The sequence below is a fragment of the Tachypleus tridentatus genome, chromosome 12 (genome assembly GCF_004210375.1).
Source record: "Tachypleus tridentatus isolate NWPU-2018 chromosome 12, ASM421037v1, whole genome shotgun sequence".
Classification (NCBI taxonomy): domain Eukaryota; kingdom Metazoa; phylum Arthropoda; class Merostomata; order Xiphosura; family Limulidae; genus Tachypleus; species Tachypleus tridentatus.
The window spans coordinates 86876615-86894520 of NC_134836.1; the positions used below are offsets into that span (position 1 = coordinate 86876615).

The following is a 17906-nucleotide window of genomic DNA, read 5'->3' on the forward strand; positions in this document are numbered from 1 at the left end:
CAAGGTTTTTATCTGTCAAATGACATGTTTAATTATGTTATCTATAGCCAACAGAAAGTCAAGGTTTTTATCTGTCAAATGACATGTTTAATTATGTTATCTATAGCCAACAGAAAATCAATGTTTTTATCTATCAAATGAAATGTGTTCTGAACAGGTAAGCATCAGTTTCACATGGACTGCAAGCGACATTCTCCTTATAAACTTAATGATTACCTTAGATGAATTTGTAATGGCTCTTGTCATATAGCTAGAAAACTGTTTTGAATTAAGGTAGAGAAAATAACAGATGAAATACAAATTTGTACTGGAAAAATACATTTGAAATGTATATAGGAGGTTTAAATTATTATACGAAGGAAATTTTAAGATTTTTGAGATCTGGAAAAGTTATTTTAACATGAAAATTACTTTGCATATAGACTATTTAAAACAAATACTCAGTATATTCATTGGCAGATCTTCATTTTAGTTTGCTAAAAATACTCCCAAAAAGTGTTTTTTTTCCTATGTGAAAGACTTGTAACATTAACTGAAAGACTGACAGATCTTGTGAAGATGTACACACTATATTGAAAGTTAGAAATATTAAATCTATAATGACTTTAAATGAGTAAAATGAAGTCATGTAGTTATTAAATTGACTGAACCTGTGTTGAGAGAGCACAGATAGCCCATTGTGTAGCTTTTTGCTTATTTTCAAAATTAGTTGTGTTGAGTTGTTTTTTTTAAATATATATATGTCAGTTGCATTCCAGACATGGCAATAAATACAATCACATGGCCTAATAATATTATGCACCAGACTGCTTAGTGAAAAAGGAATTTTGCAATAAAATAGTTCATGCATCATTCAGATTGATAGAGATAAACTATACATCTCACTACATTTTATTTATAAAAGTTACTTCTTTGCTTCTTTTAGAAATTATGTACAGTATTGTAAGGAGACATACCATGCATTTTTTTACCTTTTTTTTCTTAATGCAGAAACAATACATCTGTGCATTTGTTCCATAACACATTGTCCAGACAACTACTAATTTAATCTAACTACCTTTGTTTCTTTTTGTTCTACAGAAATGATAGCCTGTATGTGTTGGGGAGGGATACTATTGTTGTAACACTCACACTTTGCAAGAATGTAGATGACAACAATGTCCTATATTGATGGGACACATGATATTTTAAGGTCATGACCTCCACTCTGTTGCTATTCACTGTGGGTAAATCTAATATTTCCTGTTTAGTAAGAAATGTTAGATTTAAACAGTAGTACACAGTATCTCAAAAGCTAGTTGATGGGAAAATATCTTAAGGGAAGAAACTAGGTAATCATTTCATGAGTCCAGTAGAAGGCAACTATCCTATGTCATAAAATAAGAACATACACTATGTTTTTGTCTATGACATAAATTGTATAACACATCCAGTTATTTGCTTCAATACCATTAGTTTACTTACATTATGACTTACTTTATTCTTTTGATCCTCTTATTTTAAATTTGATCTACCTAATAGTATAAGAAAACAATTTTAACGTAAGAATACCACAATAGATGTTTAAAAAAAAACCTTCATTAATCTAAGTTTATACCAGTAGTGAAGTCCATTGTAGCACTTCATAATTTTTAATCAAGCAAAAAACAACAGCTTAATTTTCACAAGACAAACTAAAAACAGGGAAAACAATGTAATATTTTTTCCCTGTGACAAAAAAAGACTTTTGATATTGTAACCAAATGTTTAAAACTCTATACTCCAAGAAAGAAGAAATAAGCTCTACAGCAAGTAGATTGTGAGAAAGAAACAATTCCAGTTTTTAAGGTGTTATTTTTATAACTTTGTTAGCCCTAGCAGTTTCAAACTTCTAAAATAAAAAGTATAATTAGTTGAAGTTTAGAATTTTAATTGACACTAATAATTTAAAATATTTAAGTTAGAAAAAAGTAAAAGTTATGTATGAAGCCCACAAACTTGTCCCTTTATTTTTATATCGACAAACTTTATCTGTATATTGAGGAATTTTAAGTGTTTCTGCTACCTAAATGAAAATTATAATTGAGGCAAAAAATTTAATTTAGGATAACAGTTTTGATTTTTCTTTTAAACTTGGTGCAGAACAAGCTTTACTGAAATTTTTACAAAAGCAATATTTAAATATTTTATATTTTCACTTTGTAGGTGGTCTGGGAGGGATGGTCAGTCATATTTTTTTAAAACTTAATGCTGTCATGATTCTCATTAAGAGAAATGTTTTCTTGGGGATAAAGGGTTAAGCAGTATTGTGTTATGATAAAATAATCAATGTCTTAAGTATTAATGGAGTATATTTAGATGTTAATAGGTAGACCTAATTTTCATATTAATAAACCTTTAGTAGCATGTTTCTTATATAGATCTGAAATTACAATAAAAATTCTTGAAGTTGTTTTAAAAGAAACATCAGTATTTCATTTCATTGAATGATAGAAAGTAAGATTTAATTGTTCAGTGATAAAACTGTTTTAAGATGGTAATTATAAGGAGATGTAGTGTATTTATCTGTATAACTGTTGCAGTTTCTGTTTCTATTAACTGTGTAGTACAAGGTAATAAAATACAAAATAAAATGTCACACATATAAGAAAAAGTTTTACACTTGCAACTATATGTAATTTTGCAAAAACTGAAAGAAAAAATTGAAGCAGGAAAAGAAGAATGAAATAATTATGTACTTGAACTTAATATAAAGTTTCTAAAAGATAATTATATAGTAAAAATACATGATACTATAAAATAATGTTATGTCCAAACATATCATTTATGTAAACAATTTTTGGCTTTATCCTATATTTTAATAACCAGACATGTATTTACCCTGTAAATAATAATTATTGTATTACTAGCTAGGGGATACGAAGTCAACAGACCGAAAATTTTCTTTACTTCATTACATAGTGGATACTGTCCAGAATCACTTTCCAGATGTTGTTAGTTTTGAAGGTGAACTAAGATTCATAGAGAAAGCTGCAGGAGGTAAACTTTTAAGTTATGTGACGTTAAAACCAATTGCCTTAAACAAACTTGATAAAACCATTAATTTTTAAAGTTGATTTATATTTTGTTATACTTACTACAACTTTAAATGTTGTACAGTAGCTCAGAAGTAAATCTGAAAACATAACTCTAAAAAATCCATTGTGTGTAGCTTTATACTTAACACCAAAACAAGTCTAGTTACTTTAATTGTGTCTCACATCCAAGTTAAATTTCTGTTAATGAAAACTGTACTTATATAAAGGAAATGTTTGAAGAGGGGTGCATGGGGGTTAATGTAGAATAACATAACAGTTGGAAGGTAATGAGAGAACATATTTCAGAAATATAATCCTAAAATCATTGGATATTTCCTTAAAGGTTAAATTTGTTTAACAAAAGCAATTTTGAATTTTAGTAGTATGGAGCATATGTGTTTTCAGCCCATGACAGTTTATTTTGTTTTAAAACAAATATCAATAAACACTGCAAAGTCTGTGAGAGAAGCACACCCTATAAACGTTTTATAACACAAATCCTTCTGTGTTCAATACCTCAGCTATAAATTAGGTGACAGATTAATTCATTTTGCCAACTAAATTGTAGCTGTGCCAGTTTTCCTGAACCATGGTGTCTTATTGTGTTTTAAAATGAGAAGGTTTGTCTTTATCAGCTAAGTAAAATGAAACATTGTTTCTAAATTGATTTAAACAAGGAGAATTTCTGTTAACCCATGTCTTATTAAGATATTAAACAGATACAGATGACCAAGGTGTTTTTTGTTTGTCTTTGTGGTAACATTAAGAGAAAGTAACTTAACAATAATTTTTTAATTGGTTGTTATAAAGTATTTGATGAAAATGTACTCAAGGTAATAAAAACTGCAATATAAAGCAAAAAATATTGATACATAATGTAACCATGTTGATAACAAAAAGGTTAAAAGATAATTATGAACCAAATGCTGCTTAACAAATCTTCAAAGGAAAACATGATAGGTCTTGTCCTTGGATTGGTTTAGGCTGTTGTATTAGCAAAAAAGAGATGTCTGTGCCCTGTCCACCACAGGGAATTAATCCTTGTTTTTTCTCTTCCTTACAAGTCTCTCTAGAGAACATTCTAATAGATGTCAGTGAGTTGGATAAGGGGCTAGAGCTGTGTAAGAAAGAGCTTGCTCTTCGTGGTGATGCTAAAGATGCTGCTGTCTTGAGAGAATTTCTATTAAACAATGAAGAGAAGTTAAGGAAATTAAAAGCCAACACAAGAACTGCACAAGTATGTTGATACTCATTTATTCTTAAAGTTTGCTGTTGTTTCCTTTTGTATTTTTAGTACACACATCATTGCAAAATTTTATTATGTTGAAAAAATAACTTATTAAAATTAAGTTCATATAATAGAGCAGCTAGCACAAGTTTCTCTGGATTATATCCTTCACAATACACAATACAAAGATAACCTGTGTTTTAATCATTCTAAGATTGTATCAAGAATATTGTAAGGAACATTTATTATGACATTGCTGGTAACATCATAATTTGTTGTATTTTAGTATTTTTGATAGTTACTGTTCAACATAAATAGTCGGAAATTTACATAAAGGCTAATGGCAAATTTAAGTACTTACAGAAATTGATAAAATTTATTGTTTATGGACTAATAAAACATCATTACTTTGAATTAGAAATGAATTAACTGAAGACACTAGTTACATAAGGTTATTGTAATTTAATAATCCTTTTGATACATTGAACCACAGGGCCTATATACAGTAAGATACCTCTTTGTGGCTTATGTGAAATTTATAGCATTTACAACAATTTTTTGTAACCGTTTATAAATGGATTTGCTTTAATTGTCTGTGCATGCCGTTCATCACAGAGAGATCCTGAAGTTTTATAGTTGTTATGTAATATGTTGTGAAGATTGTGACAATCATATATCTTATATATATACATGTAACTTCCCAAACATCTGGAGATAAATTCCAGGATTCTCTCATGATCAGTTTGGGGAAGTGGGGAAAAATGAGTGAAATTGCCAAAATATTCTGACTACAAGAAAAAACACACAAAAAAACAACTGGATGTCTCATTGAAAAACACAAGTTTGCAACTGTGTCACAATGATAAGATATTTTAGGAGTTTCGTATAAACGTATGGTTTTGTCATTTTTTCGTTAACTTGTTTTTTACTGTGTGTTCTTTCATAAATATTTACTTGGCCATTTAACAGAAAATAATAATTCATTGTCATTACTTTCTTTATTATAAATAATATAATTAGTTTCCAATTATTGCATGTATTTGTGTATTGCTTAAACTGTAATTTAGAAATTATCTTTAATTCAGCTCTACTTCTCTGACATTCACTATATTACTTCTGCAAATGTATATTGCTATTTAACTATAATAAATAAAAAAAGAAAAGAAAAACAAACAAAAGAAGATTAATTATGCTTTCACCTTTACAAGAGCTTTCTCTTTCTTTAATTTCGAAATATCCAAGTAGCAACTGGTGGAGAAGCCTAAAGATCTATCCCAAATAAGTCTTGAATACCTGTTAGCTGAGAAGACAAATAAATTATATAATTGAGTAGTAGGCCTTAAAAGTATTACAGATTTTTTGAGTAATACTAAAAAGTGACAGATATGACACAACAAAACAAAAGATTGTAACAATCTAGCAAAACATGTAACATTGTACCAAATTTATAAAAATTCTGTTTAGTGAATAGGTAGTAACATAACTAAAAGCAATGTTTTATCTTAGGTTGCATTAATACATAACTTTGAGTTTACTTACATAATATTTTAGGGCAATATTTGATTTATATTTTAGTTATTTGAAAAAGGACATAGCAGTTAAACATTAAATTGTGTAGCTGATCAAACAAATAAGAACTACAATAAACAAAGAAATAAAAGAAAATCTGACATTTTAGGGCAAAAAGATAATTTTGCTTGTCCATTGATTGAGTTGAGCTGTTGTATTTAGCAAAAAGGGCTGTCTGTGTTCTATTCACCACAGGGAATTGATCCCTGTATTTTGTCATGTAAGTCTGTAAAAATTACCATTGATGCACTGTAGGACTTGTTTGTCCATTTTATTTTTATAATAATGCTTAATTGATGCACTAGTAACTTTTACGTGGGCATAAATTTACAATTTGTTTTTGTTTCTGTTCTTGGCTGCCTATTAGTTTTATCTTTAACTCTACAAATTTTTTAGCATAATTCATATTTGATTTTTTTAAGTGTTAACTTTTCTAATAATAGGCTGGTAAACAATTATGACTGAACAAAAAATTATAGTTGAGTTCACACAATACAGTGTTAACATGATTCAAAAATTTGTTGATAGGAAGCGTACTCTGACTGTGTAGAGTACTTTGGTGAAAGTGCACGGTCTGTTGCTGCTAACACTTTCTTCACTTTCTTTGTTCGATTTTCAAAGGCATTCAAGGTAGGATTTATTCCTGAAAGTTATTCTCAAGATAATTGTTAATTGTACTGAAGTGGTTTCATCCATCAGATATATTTGAAAGTTGTATACACTATCATTTATATCTTTCATTATATCTTGAATACAAATTGTAATATTTGAAAAGTGTAAAACACTCAAGGCTTTACTTTATGAGGCATATGAGGTCTGACAGTTTCTTATCATTTTCATACAAATCTGAAAAAATAAAAGTGATGTACTTTAATGAAGGTTTAACTTTTGACATGTTCTTTGTTTTATTTCCTAATTCCACATTTATAAAAAGTAAGTTATTTTATACAACCTTACATTAAAGCAAGCACAACAAGAAAATGAGCAGAGAAGGAAACAGGAAGAAGCTGCTAAAGAAGCAAAACAAAACCCTCCAGAAAAAGTAAAGAATAAAAACTTTGCAAATGCAAGAAAAAACACTCAGGTAAAAAGCTGTGGTTTTAAAATTGCATAGATTATTGATATATATTTCTTTAGATCTTAATGCTGTGAGTGATATAAAAAATATAAGTTATCAGTTGAAATACAGTAACTAACTTGCACTTTAGTTAATATCATTTTGTACTGATTTAATAACCATTTTTATATGTTAGGTACAATATTTACATTGATTCTCTTCTTTAAATTTTCAGTCTTGTTCATTATTCCAGGTAACAATGAAAATAAATAAAGATACTCATATGTATATATTGTTTATATTAATTTGTTAATTTTATCGTATGAATATCAGTTGCTGTTTCAACTTGTGAAAGTAATAATTCCATGTGATGGCTTACATATGTACTTAACTACTATTACCTCCAGGATGCTGTAATTAATGAATTGAAAAAAAAAGCACAACAAGTCAAAGAAAAAAGGTTATTAAAGCAAGATGAAGTTTATAATGGGGCTTTAGAAGATATTCTTCTTGGTAAGTTAGAATACTTTCTGAAAAGACATGCTGCTGTTTTTTAATGATTTTTTTGTTTTATAGCTCACTAATTAATATATACTTCCATTTAGAAATTTATTGGTAGGACAGTTAACTACAGTATTAGATTTTAAGTTATAAATACAACTAGTTATTTACATTATTGTAAAATTAAATTTACAACAGGCAAAATAATGGTTTTGTAATTCCTATACTGTGAAACATTAATGTTAATGACTGAAAGTTTTTAGTTTTTAATGCATATTTGGTGTCAAATTTTTTTATTCATTAAAATGATGAAATCTTTAGCATTCAAATTATAAATTAATATTGCATATTGAAACAGAGTTTTTATCACTTGAATAATGTATTCCCAACTCAGATATGTGGATGCTATGATTTGCCTAATTAAAAATCACCACAGCTTATTCTAGAAAACACTTACAGAATTCTCTATAAATATGGCTTTTTAAATTGACCTCGAATATTACAGATCATAATACATCAGTATGTGTAACAAGAAAACAGTGGCACATGAAAAAATGTGTATTTTTTTAATTACAAGTATATTGATAAATGAATGAAGGTAAAAGCAAAAGTATTAAAAGCTGCATATAATATATAATATAGTAGCTAAATGTGTGTGTATTTATATAAATATATACTTTTTCAGTAACATAAAAAGGATTCTTCTAAAACCTCAAAACTCAGTTACATTTTAAACCATATAGCAAGGCACAGTACAGTAAAAGGAAACAATGATATTAACTTATTTATTTAGTGCCAGTTTTCCTTTTATAGTTCTGTAATGTTGAAAGTTTTTATACTTACTTTCCTTTCAGAGAAAATTGTCGTTGTTTGAGCAGGAGATAATCTTTATTTAAAAAAAAAAGGTTTCGCAAAATAGTTTGTCTATTTATATTATGTAGCTGTCGTAATGCTATAGGTATCAAATGAAATTTTTAGAATTTTGCCTGTTTCTTTGCTGATTTATAAAATACATCATAGATGGAATTAAAATTGTGAAATTGTCCTACCTGTGGAATTTGCCTAAGTTTTATGCAAATTATTTTGTTTGCTTTAGAAAATATGATAATTATAGCATTTAACAACCCTGATCTGAACTTAGCAACTGATCTATTAGCATATTAAGAAATAATTTTATCAATAATCTAATTATGAGAATGGTAATTGTAGTAAAGTTGTGTATATATTCTCATAACTTAAGTTACTGTTGTTATCAGTTATGTGTTGTTTTTATATTTACATTTTTTTTTTCAAAATGCCTTAGCAAAAGATGTTATGCAATGTATCTTAGAATTTTCATAATGAATTTTAAAATGTGCACACTATAATTTTCTCTCCACAATTTTGGTGCTACAGACTTTTTCAGTAACTTTGTAAGACTTGGATTTATATATTTTTAATTAAATAAAAAATATATACTTCAAATACATCTTAACTTTAGCAGGAACATGTTTGACTGAAGCAAGTTTAGAATTTTGTAAAATTATTTTAATATTTGTTCCTCAAAGATATTACAGATATATAATAAACAAATGTTCATCAGTGTGAATAAAATAAGATCAAACAGTACTATTTTATTATTCATAGAGTCCTTTTTTTTTCTACTTGTAGAAGTGCTGTAAAAAATGAATAAAGATTGAATACAATGAGCAGACATTAAAAACATTGTCAGTTTAATAGAAAAAGAAGAGAAATATTTTATTTTGTTTTTAGAAGGTCATTAAAAAGTATGAGATTACCATATCTAAATTGTATGTCAATATTGCTTATCACAAATTTGCTTATTCTTATGCCCCTCAGTGTGGATTCCTGTACGTGGTGAGGGAACCTCCCAGGGAAGGTTCTGTTCTTTCAGTTTACGTCCTCTGGGATCTAAACATCCACCCACATATTTGCTGTGCATGACAACCTGTGAATGGGATGAAAGGATCCTGGTGGTTGAGGGGTCCAACCCTAACATATCACTTTGGCCTTGAATTCCTGTAGACAGGCTACCTTGTGGTGACCCCCTTGAGTCAATTGGCTGGTCTACTTGAGCTAGGGTCAACCAAGTACCAGTGTTAGATGTTCTCAACAGGTGTTGTAGACATTGTATCTGATTCTGGTGTTTGGGTATAGTGTTCACGAAACCCTGGTGTTGCTGCAGTGTCCTTGTTTGACATTGTAGTGCATCCCCTTGTAGGGCTCCATGGTGTGTGGGGTCAGTGGGTAGTGAAATTTCCCTCTCTTTATTATGGATACTCCAATTAAAAAATCTTAAATTGTGAAAAAAAAAAAAACATTCTATAGATAAACAACCACGTCTTGATGATTCTGAGCAGCAATCCTCACCACCTGTTGCACCTCATTTTCTTATATTGCACTCACTTTGGGGCAAATGTCTCCCTTTTTCATTCAGAAAGGATTAATGGGACTTGCTGGCTCTTTAAACTCAGTAAAGAAGCTTTGATCTGGTGACATATTGGTGGAAACATTCACATCTCAACACAGTGAACTCCTCTTGCATTCAAAGGCAATTGGGGATATACCTATTGAGGTTACACCTGATGCTACTTTGAATTCATCTTGAGGAGTTATTGTTGAGAAGGATTTGAAGAACTTCCTTCTTTCACTGCTCTTGATCCTGCCATTGTCTGTAAGCCATCAATAGACGAAGATGTGGCAGAAGTAACTGACTGTATTATACAAGCACCTGGTCAATGTATTCCTAAAACCTCGACACGTTTTCCACTATATCTTCGTTCATGGTGGAATGCTGCCTGCCACATGGCATGGAAGGCTCAAAAACTAGCCTGGGATACTTTCTGTAGATATTCCACACTCTCGAACCTCATCGATTTCCAAAGGGCCCATGCACGTGCTTGATGGGTAAGACGTCAAAGCCAGAAGGAATCTTGGATTAAGTTCACAACCAGCATATCTTCTACCACCAGTCACAAAGTCATATGGAACAGGATTTGAAAGGTCAGTGGGCAATATAACTCTGTCCCCCTCTTGATCTTGCTTTATGATGGCCAGGAAGTGGCTTATACCCAGAGCATCACCGATACTCTAGGTGAAAGCTTTTGCCAGCTATTTAGAACTTCTGCTTCTTCTTCCACCTTCTTAGCCATTAAGACTCAGGCAGAGCAATTACCTCTTTCCTTTTGAGTTGATTGTCTCTATGACTATAATCGTCCCTTTACACTGGTGGAACTCAAACTGGTCCTTCATCAGTCTGGCAGTACATTGGTTGGACCTGATGATATACACTATGACATGCTGGTGCCATCTATCTCCTGCTTCTCTTGCTATTCTTCTGATTGTTTTTAACCAGATATAGCAGGAGAATATTTTTCCTGATGCCTGGCACCAGGCTATTGTCCTACCTTTCTCTAAGCCTGAAAAGGATCCCAAGATTTCTTCAAACTACCATCCAATTGCTTTGACCAGCTGTCTCTGTAAGACCATAGTGAGGATGGTTAATTCTCATCTTGTTTGGTTCCTCAAATCAAACAACCTCCTCTCACCCACCCAGTGTGGGTTCCAATGATAGAGCTCCACCATGGACCACCTGATTCGACTTGAATGTCAACCAGAGAAGCCTTTCTGAAACGACAGCATCTTGTATTAATATTTTTTGACATTTAGAAGGCTTATGATACAACATGGAGGTATGGCATTTTGCAAGACCTTCATATATATGGGTTATGTGACCATTTGCCCATTTTTATTAAACATTTCTTTATGGACAGGAGATTCCAAGTTTGTGTGAGTTCAACACTTTCCCATTCTTTTCAACAGGAATTTTGAGTCCCTCAGGGCTGTAGTATGAGTGACACACTTTTCAGTATAAAAATTAGTGCCATCACTGAACAACTCCCTCTGACTGTTGCAAACGGGCTCTATATTGACGACTTTCACATCTCATGTCAGTCGTCAAACCTGAGGTATATTTAGTGACAGCTACAGATTGCCCTCAATCGTTTACTGAAGTGGACCACAGAAAACGGCTTTACCTTCTCTCTCCCTAAAACCGTTTGCATGCTCTTTTGCCACCAACAGGGTTTTCACCCTGATCTCGAACTCCGTATCGGTGAAACTGTGCTACCTGTGGTCTCTGAGACTAAGTTCTTGGGGCTTATCTTTGATTGCAAGCTGACCTTTATACCACACATCAAGCAGCTACAGGTCAAATGTAGAAGAGCACTGAACAACATCTGTGTCCACTCTTCCACCACTTGAGGAGTGGATTGACATTCTATGCTAAAGATATATCATACTTTTATTCGATTAAAACTCGATTATGGATCACTGGTCTATGTCTCTGCCAGACCATGGCTTTAAAGATGCTAGACCCTGTTCATCATCAAGGACTTTGGCTCTGCACTGGGGCTTTCCACACCTACCCAGTTCAGAGCTTATACATAGAGTCTCATGAATCTTCTTTGCACCTCTGCCATTTACATATTTCTTTACTATATGCTTCGAAACTTAATTCTTTACCAAACCATTCCACCTGGGGTTGTGTTTTCCTTCCTTCATGGGCCATGCTTTTTCAGATTAGATGGTCTGCAATTGCTCCTTTTGGCCTTTGTATCCAGGTGCAGTTGGATGAATTGGGTCTGTCCTTGGATAACATTGCTGTATCCACTGTTTGGCCCATCCCACCATGTCTTCTTACAGTCCCTAGTTGTGACCTATCTTTAAGTCATCTGAGAAAAGTAAACAATCCTGATTGGAAATACTGTCTGCTATTTGCTGAACATCTTTCGAACCATCCTTCCATTCTTATTTATACAGATGGTTCGAAATCAGGTGACTGTGTGGGCTCTGCCATGGTTTGTTGTGGTTTGATGGTTACATGCAGAATTCCCTCTACAACTTCTGTGTTCACTGGTGAACTGAATGTTATTTCTCTTGCCCTGGATCACATATAAGCTAAGCAGTACTCAAACTGCACGATTTATACTGACCTGCTTAGTTCTCTACTGGCCCTAGATTTGCTTCACGTTGGTTCACACCCAATGTTGTTCTCGCCAATATTCAAAACCAACTGGCCCATCTCTCTTTAACATCTACTTCTATCCAGTTTTCCTGGATAATGGGTCGCAATGGTGTTCGTGGGTACAAGCTCGTAGACACTGCAGTTAAGTCTATCTGCTATGACACTATCACCACTGTGCCTGTCCCATATATGGACTATGGTCCTGTATTCAAAGCTCAGCTCCATGCCATCTGGCAGTCAACTTTAAGTGAGCAACGCGAAAACAAGTTTTTCCAAATAAAACTCTATATTGGACTTTGGCCATTTTGCTTCCATAAGGATCGGAAAGAGTAAGTTGTTTTAACTAGACTATGCATTGGTCACAGTTTTTTAACTCATCGTTTTTTTTTATCTGGAACTGATATACCAGTGTGTAGTTTTTGTAACACTCAGATCACAATAAGCCACATTTTACTTTCTGGTTGTCATTACAATTCACAACAACAGCACCATTTTCACCATATTCTGTCCCAAGGTTGTCTATAACGTTAGACAGTGTTATTGCTGATGGTAACACTGTCCACCTTGGTAATGTTTTTAGTTTTCTAAAGGCCATTAATATTTTTAATGCCATTTAAGTTTTTTAATTTATACATTACACCTTTTTAATGTGGCTTCCTTTTAGAAATCACAATTGATCTGGTTTGATTTGAAATTAGAAACTGGCCATTACATTACGTAACTTGAAACCAGCACTGGAAAGGCCAACTTCAGGTGACTGATGGTGGTTTTTGTACTTACCTGTTAGTCTTCCTGGCAAGTTATGATTATTACAGTTATGCTACAGAAAGTCATTTACTGTAGTTTTTTTCTTGATGTTGTAGACTAGATGTAAACATTGGTTTTATGCTGTTTATGTTTTTTAAAACTTTGTTTTACCTTAATTTCCTTTTGTGAATTTTACTGAATTTACTTTTAACTTTTTACTGGACATTTAGCACAGATAGCCTAGCTTCTTTGTGCCATAAAACACTAAATCAGCCAATCAACCAACTTATTCTTATGTTTTTTGTTAAACTATTGACTGAGTGTGTATGTGTATGTTTGTGTTAATTATAAACTATGATCAAATGTATTTAATGTATTGTTCTACTTGAAATTAAACCATTTTTTAAGTTATCTAAATAATTCTATGTTTTTGAAAATTATCATATGGCTTACTTAACAGGTAGAGAAACCTTTTTTATTTAGGCTTTTAATATTTGTTGCATCATACTGCTCCTGATTTCCTATTTTTCTAAGAGCCAGTTATCACAGATGATGCAAGAGGTTTATGTCACTTGGGAGTGGAAATATATTTAATTGTATATTAAGAAATCCCAAACAAAAGGCTTTTTGTAATTGAGAAATTTGTTTCTAATGCAGGCCTTAAGAATGAACCATATCGTCGAGCCGATGCATTAAGAAGAAGTCAGAGAAGAAAAGAAAATGTTAGGTGTCTCGTACAATGGATGAGTTAGAATTCTAGAGTATATAGATTTCAAACATCCGACAAATGATGGCAGTAATTCTATTCAATGTAGTTCTGTATTACAAGTTTCTTTAGATATAATTTATGGTTATGATCACTACGAAAATTAGATTGTTGAACACAGATATTCTGGAAGAGGAGAATATATTTAAAGTTTTAAAATAAGTATTTTTGAATACATAACTCCATTTTTAAATCTTGTATTGTTTGCTTTAGTAAAACTCAAATAACATTGTTCATGAAATTCTTCCTTCATGTCAAAGTGGAAGTTTGAAGTTTGTAAATAATATGATTAAAACTATATTAATATCTTTTTATATCAAACAAAACTAAAGTCTCAGTTTCAGTATTTAAGGGTGAGTTGTTATGATATTTAGGTTAAACAATGTAAACATATTTAAACTGTTCATTATTTGTAAAAAAACAACAGATAAAACATAATTAAGAACTGGTTAGAGATAGCAAATGATTTGTCTGGATGTGGCATTTATTGTATATTATAATTAAAACTAGATCAATTGTATATAATATTCATTTAGAACAGCAGGAACATGCAGATATGGTGTTTTTGTGCATCTGAGTATGTTCGTTTTTCTAAAATGTCTACTTTCTACTTCAAGTGCTATGTTATTGTACTCTTGTATCAAAAATACTAAATAGTGCATACATCATTTGTTTAAAGTATTTGTGAAAATGTAAAGTTTGATAACAAGTTTATGAAAACCATAATGAGATACCATGATTAGATTAGATTTTATAAATTTTTCAAAGGTTAAAAGTACATGTCCAAAATAAATTAACAGAGAAAAAAATTCTAATATTATAGAAACAATTAAGCAATATTTTTAATATTTGGCATTTAAATTATAATTTGATGACAACATTGTATTTGAATATTAGGTTTTTTTTACAATTTTCAATTCACTAGCAGTTGTTAAAAAAAGTAAAACGTGTTTATGCTACACATTTGATATTACATAGTGGATTTTCACTTTTATGATATTCTGTTTCATAACTACTAATAATAGTTGTTCTAATGTTACAAATTGATTATTTTTTATCACTAAAATTAAATGTGATTGATATAAAGATTTGTTTCTTGTTAGAAAACCAGCCTCCAAGATTAAGGTTAAAAACTATCCTACATCACAACCATGACATCTGTTGTTTAGTTTGCCTTATGTATGTGTTTGTTGATGTTAGTAATTTGGTTTAGATAGAAATACACAATCTGTGAGTAAGAGTTTTATTGCTTATTTATTCGGTTAAAAGCTTCCCTTTTAAATATATTTCATTTGCTATTATTATGTGTAAAGAAAGTTTATTTTGTATTTTTATTAACCTCATATTTGAAATTTAACAAGGTCCAGATAGGTTATAAATCTTGAATTTGTTACTTCCAAATTTTTTCTGAACATACTAAAAATACCCTTGGAAAATATCTATAGATTATGGTTTCTATTGTGTAAAAATGAAATGGAAATCTTTTTCACTGGGGAGTTATCCAACATTCTGTGCTCTGCCTTTGATCAATATTTTTCACTTTTTGTCTTAAAATCTATTATTTTATTTTCTGTTTCCTGTTTGAAAACATATTAAATCAATGTAGAAAATAATGGAAATATCAGAAAATAATACTTGGTAGCTTACAACTGTAAAGTTTAGTAGTGTGTTAAGTGCAATAAATGCAGTAAATATGGACGTAACTATTATGAGATGTTCACCAAAAGCAAATTATTAATGAAAAGAGAACAAAGACATCATTTTACAAAACTAATATAAAAACCTAAAATTGAGAAAAAAGGTTATTTTTCTCCAAAAAAAATGAGAAGACCATGTTATTATAACTCAAAGCTTATCCATTTTTAACTTTGCTAAAATATTCACAAAGGTCATATTTTGTACTTTGTTATTGCTGTTATTTATATATATATATATACTTGTTATTGATTGTGGTGTAAAATATAAGTTTATAGGTATGTTTACGCTGAAAATAGCAATTAACCCTTGTAGAAATGTCACCTTTGACAACCAGTTTAGAAGATTTATCAAAATAAATTTAACATTTTGTGCTGGTTTTGGATGCTTTAAACCAAATGATGTAACTATCAAGTGAAGAACACCATATTTCAGGGATTCTGGCATTAAGTTGCATATGTATGGTAAAAATATTAAGAAATTTTCACAATTTTGACATTAATATAAACAAGACGTTTTTCTTATTAATAGTTATCAAAAATTTCATGCAAAATATTCTCTTCAGGAAGCCTATCAATTGTAATCTATTACGATGTACAAGTATTTGTGAAGTATGTATATATAGTAGCCCAGTTGATTTCTTTGTTTTAAATTTTCCAGGGACCAGAGCATGGCACAATTTTACCAATATATCTTTTTATAGTTTTATAGACTTTCTGTATTTTCTTTGTGAGAAAATTGTGCTTGTATATTTCAAGTCATGTTGATCACAATAGAAGTATTTTGCTACTATGAATTTTCTTCATAATTAAACATACAAGTGCAACTTTAATATACTAAAGTTCATATTGTCATAATTCACAGATTGTAATCTATCTCTCTGATGTGTTGAGGAGCTCAGAGTGGTAAATCAAATAACATTTATGAGTTTTATGAATTAATAAAATTTTTTTGTCTTGTGTATGGTGTCTGAATTTTAAAAAATCTTTTTAACTGAAAATTGTTGAAATTTAGCCAAGCTGTACTTGATTGAATTTTGAAGACTAAATAAGCTAGTTAATTTTCTCAATCATCCTGTGTCATTTAAGATTTCAAATTGATTGCATTTTTGTTTCACATTTAAACTGCAGAAATTGAATCTTTCATAATTAGTTGCATCCAAGGTTTAAAACCTTTAAATATTTCAAAGCATAAGATGAGCTTTTCTTGATGGTATCTCATTCATGTAGGGTCCAATAAGAAATCACAAATTTGAAAATTTTCTAAGAAAAAATTAATACAATTGTTTCATATTAAAATAACACATATCTGCCAGCAGAAAAAAAAATAATTATTGGATATCAGACATAAAATTTTAAACAAAGAGAGAAAAAACTAAAACTTTTTTCCTAAAGAGAGGAAGAGAGTTGTGAATTGCTGTCTTTTTCTTACTAGCCTTCAAAATGTTGTTAATATTTAGATGAGGTGCCTAAAATATTCCACTCATTTCTGTTAAAGAAAACTAAAGATCTATTTATTGTTTAGGTATTTTAACTTTATAAATCAGTCCAGTCATTTTTGTAGCTTGGTGTTCTTACAGTATCACTGGAGTTTTATTAATTAGAAGTTAAGAATATTATTACAAACTAGTAATTCAAAAAACTGCAGTTTCAATTTTTTTCACTTTGTTCTGTTGTGATGCTTTCATTTATATTAAGAAAATGCACATTGCAAGTGTAGAAAAAATGTATTTTTTAATCATAAATTAACAATCTTTGATTCGGTTTTCAATTAGATTATATATGTTTACATAACCATATTTCATTCACTTTTCCCTTCATATATAATTTTAAAATACTACATAATTGTTATCATTTTTACCAGAAGTTGCTGGTTTGTGCTCACAAACATGACTAAACATACCATATTTGTTGTTTACAGCTAAGACAATCCCTGATGTTATTTGTTTAATAACTGTATAACAGTGCTAAGCATATATGTTGTTACTATTATTCAGTTTTTGTTTTGGGGAATTAACTGTTTTTTATGAGAAATAAAGCTTATATAAAACTGCAAACTTTGTGGTAATTGATGAGATTTAAATAATTTACAAATTTGGGTTATATCAAACTACCACATAAATGTCATGTATCAAAGACATGCTACTACCAGGGTAAGATAAATTATAAATTTACTGAACCTAATATTAGTGTATCAAAATATTAGTAATCAGTAATTAATCCAAAGTACGCAGTCAAGACTTTTTAACTGAATATTCCAGT

The 17906-nt window shown here is 30.4% G+C and overlaps 1 pseudogene across 1 annotated transcript in view; it reads left to right on the forward strand.

Annotated features, from left to right (window-relative positions):
* Positions 1 to 17701, forward strand: part of LOC143233898 (formin-like protein) — a 144836-nt pseudogene extending 127135 nt beyond the window's left edge. The window contains exons 21-26 of the transcript XR_013018379.1: positions 2889 to 3018; positions 4121 to 4293; positions 6382 to 6483; positions 6818 to 6937; positions 7318 to 7423; positions 13842 to 17701. The product of XR_013018379.1 is annotated as a formin-like protein (transcript). The remainder of the gene's footprint in view (positions 1 to 2888; positions 3019 to 4120; positions 4294 to 6381; positions 6484 to 6817; positions 6938 to 7317; positions 7424 to 13841) is intronic.
* The last annotated feature ends 205 nt before the right edge of the window (positions 17702 to 17906 follow it).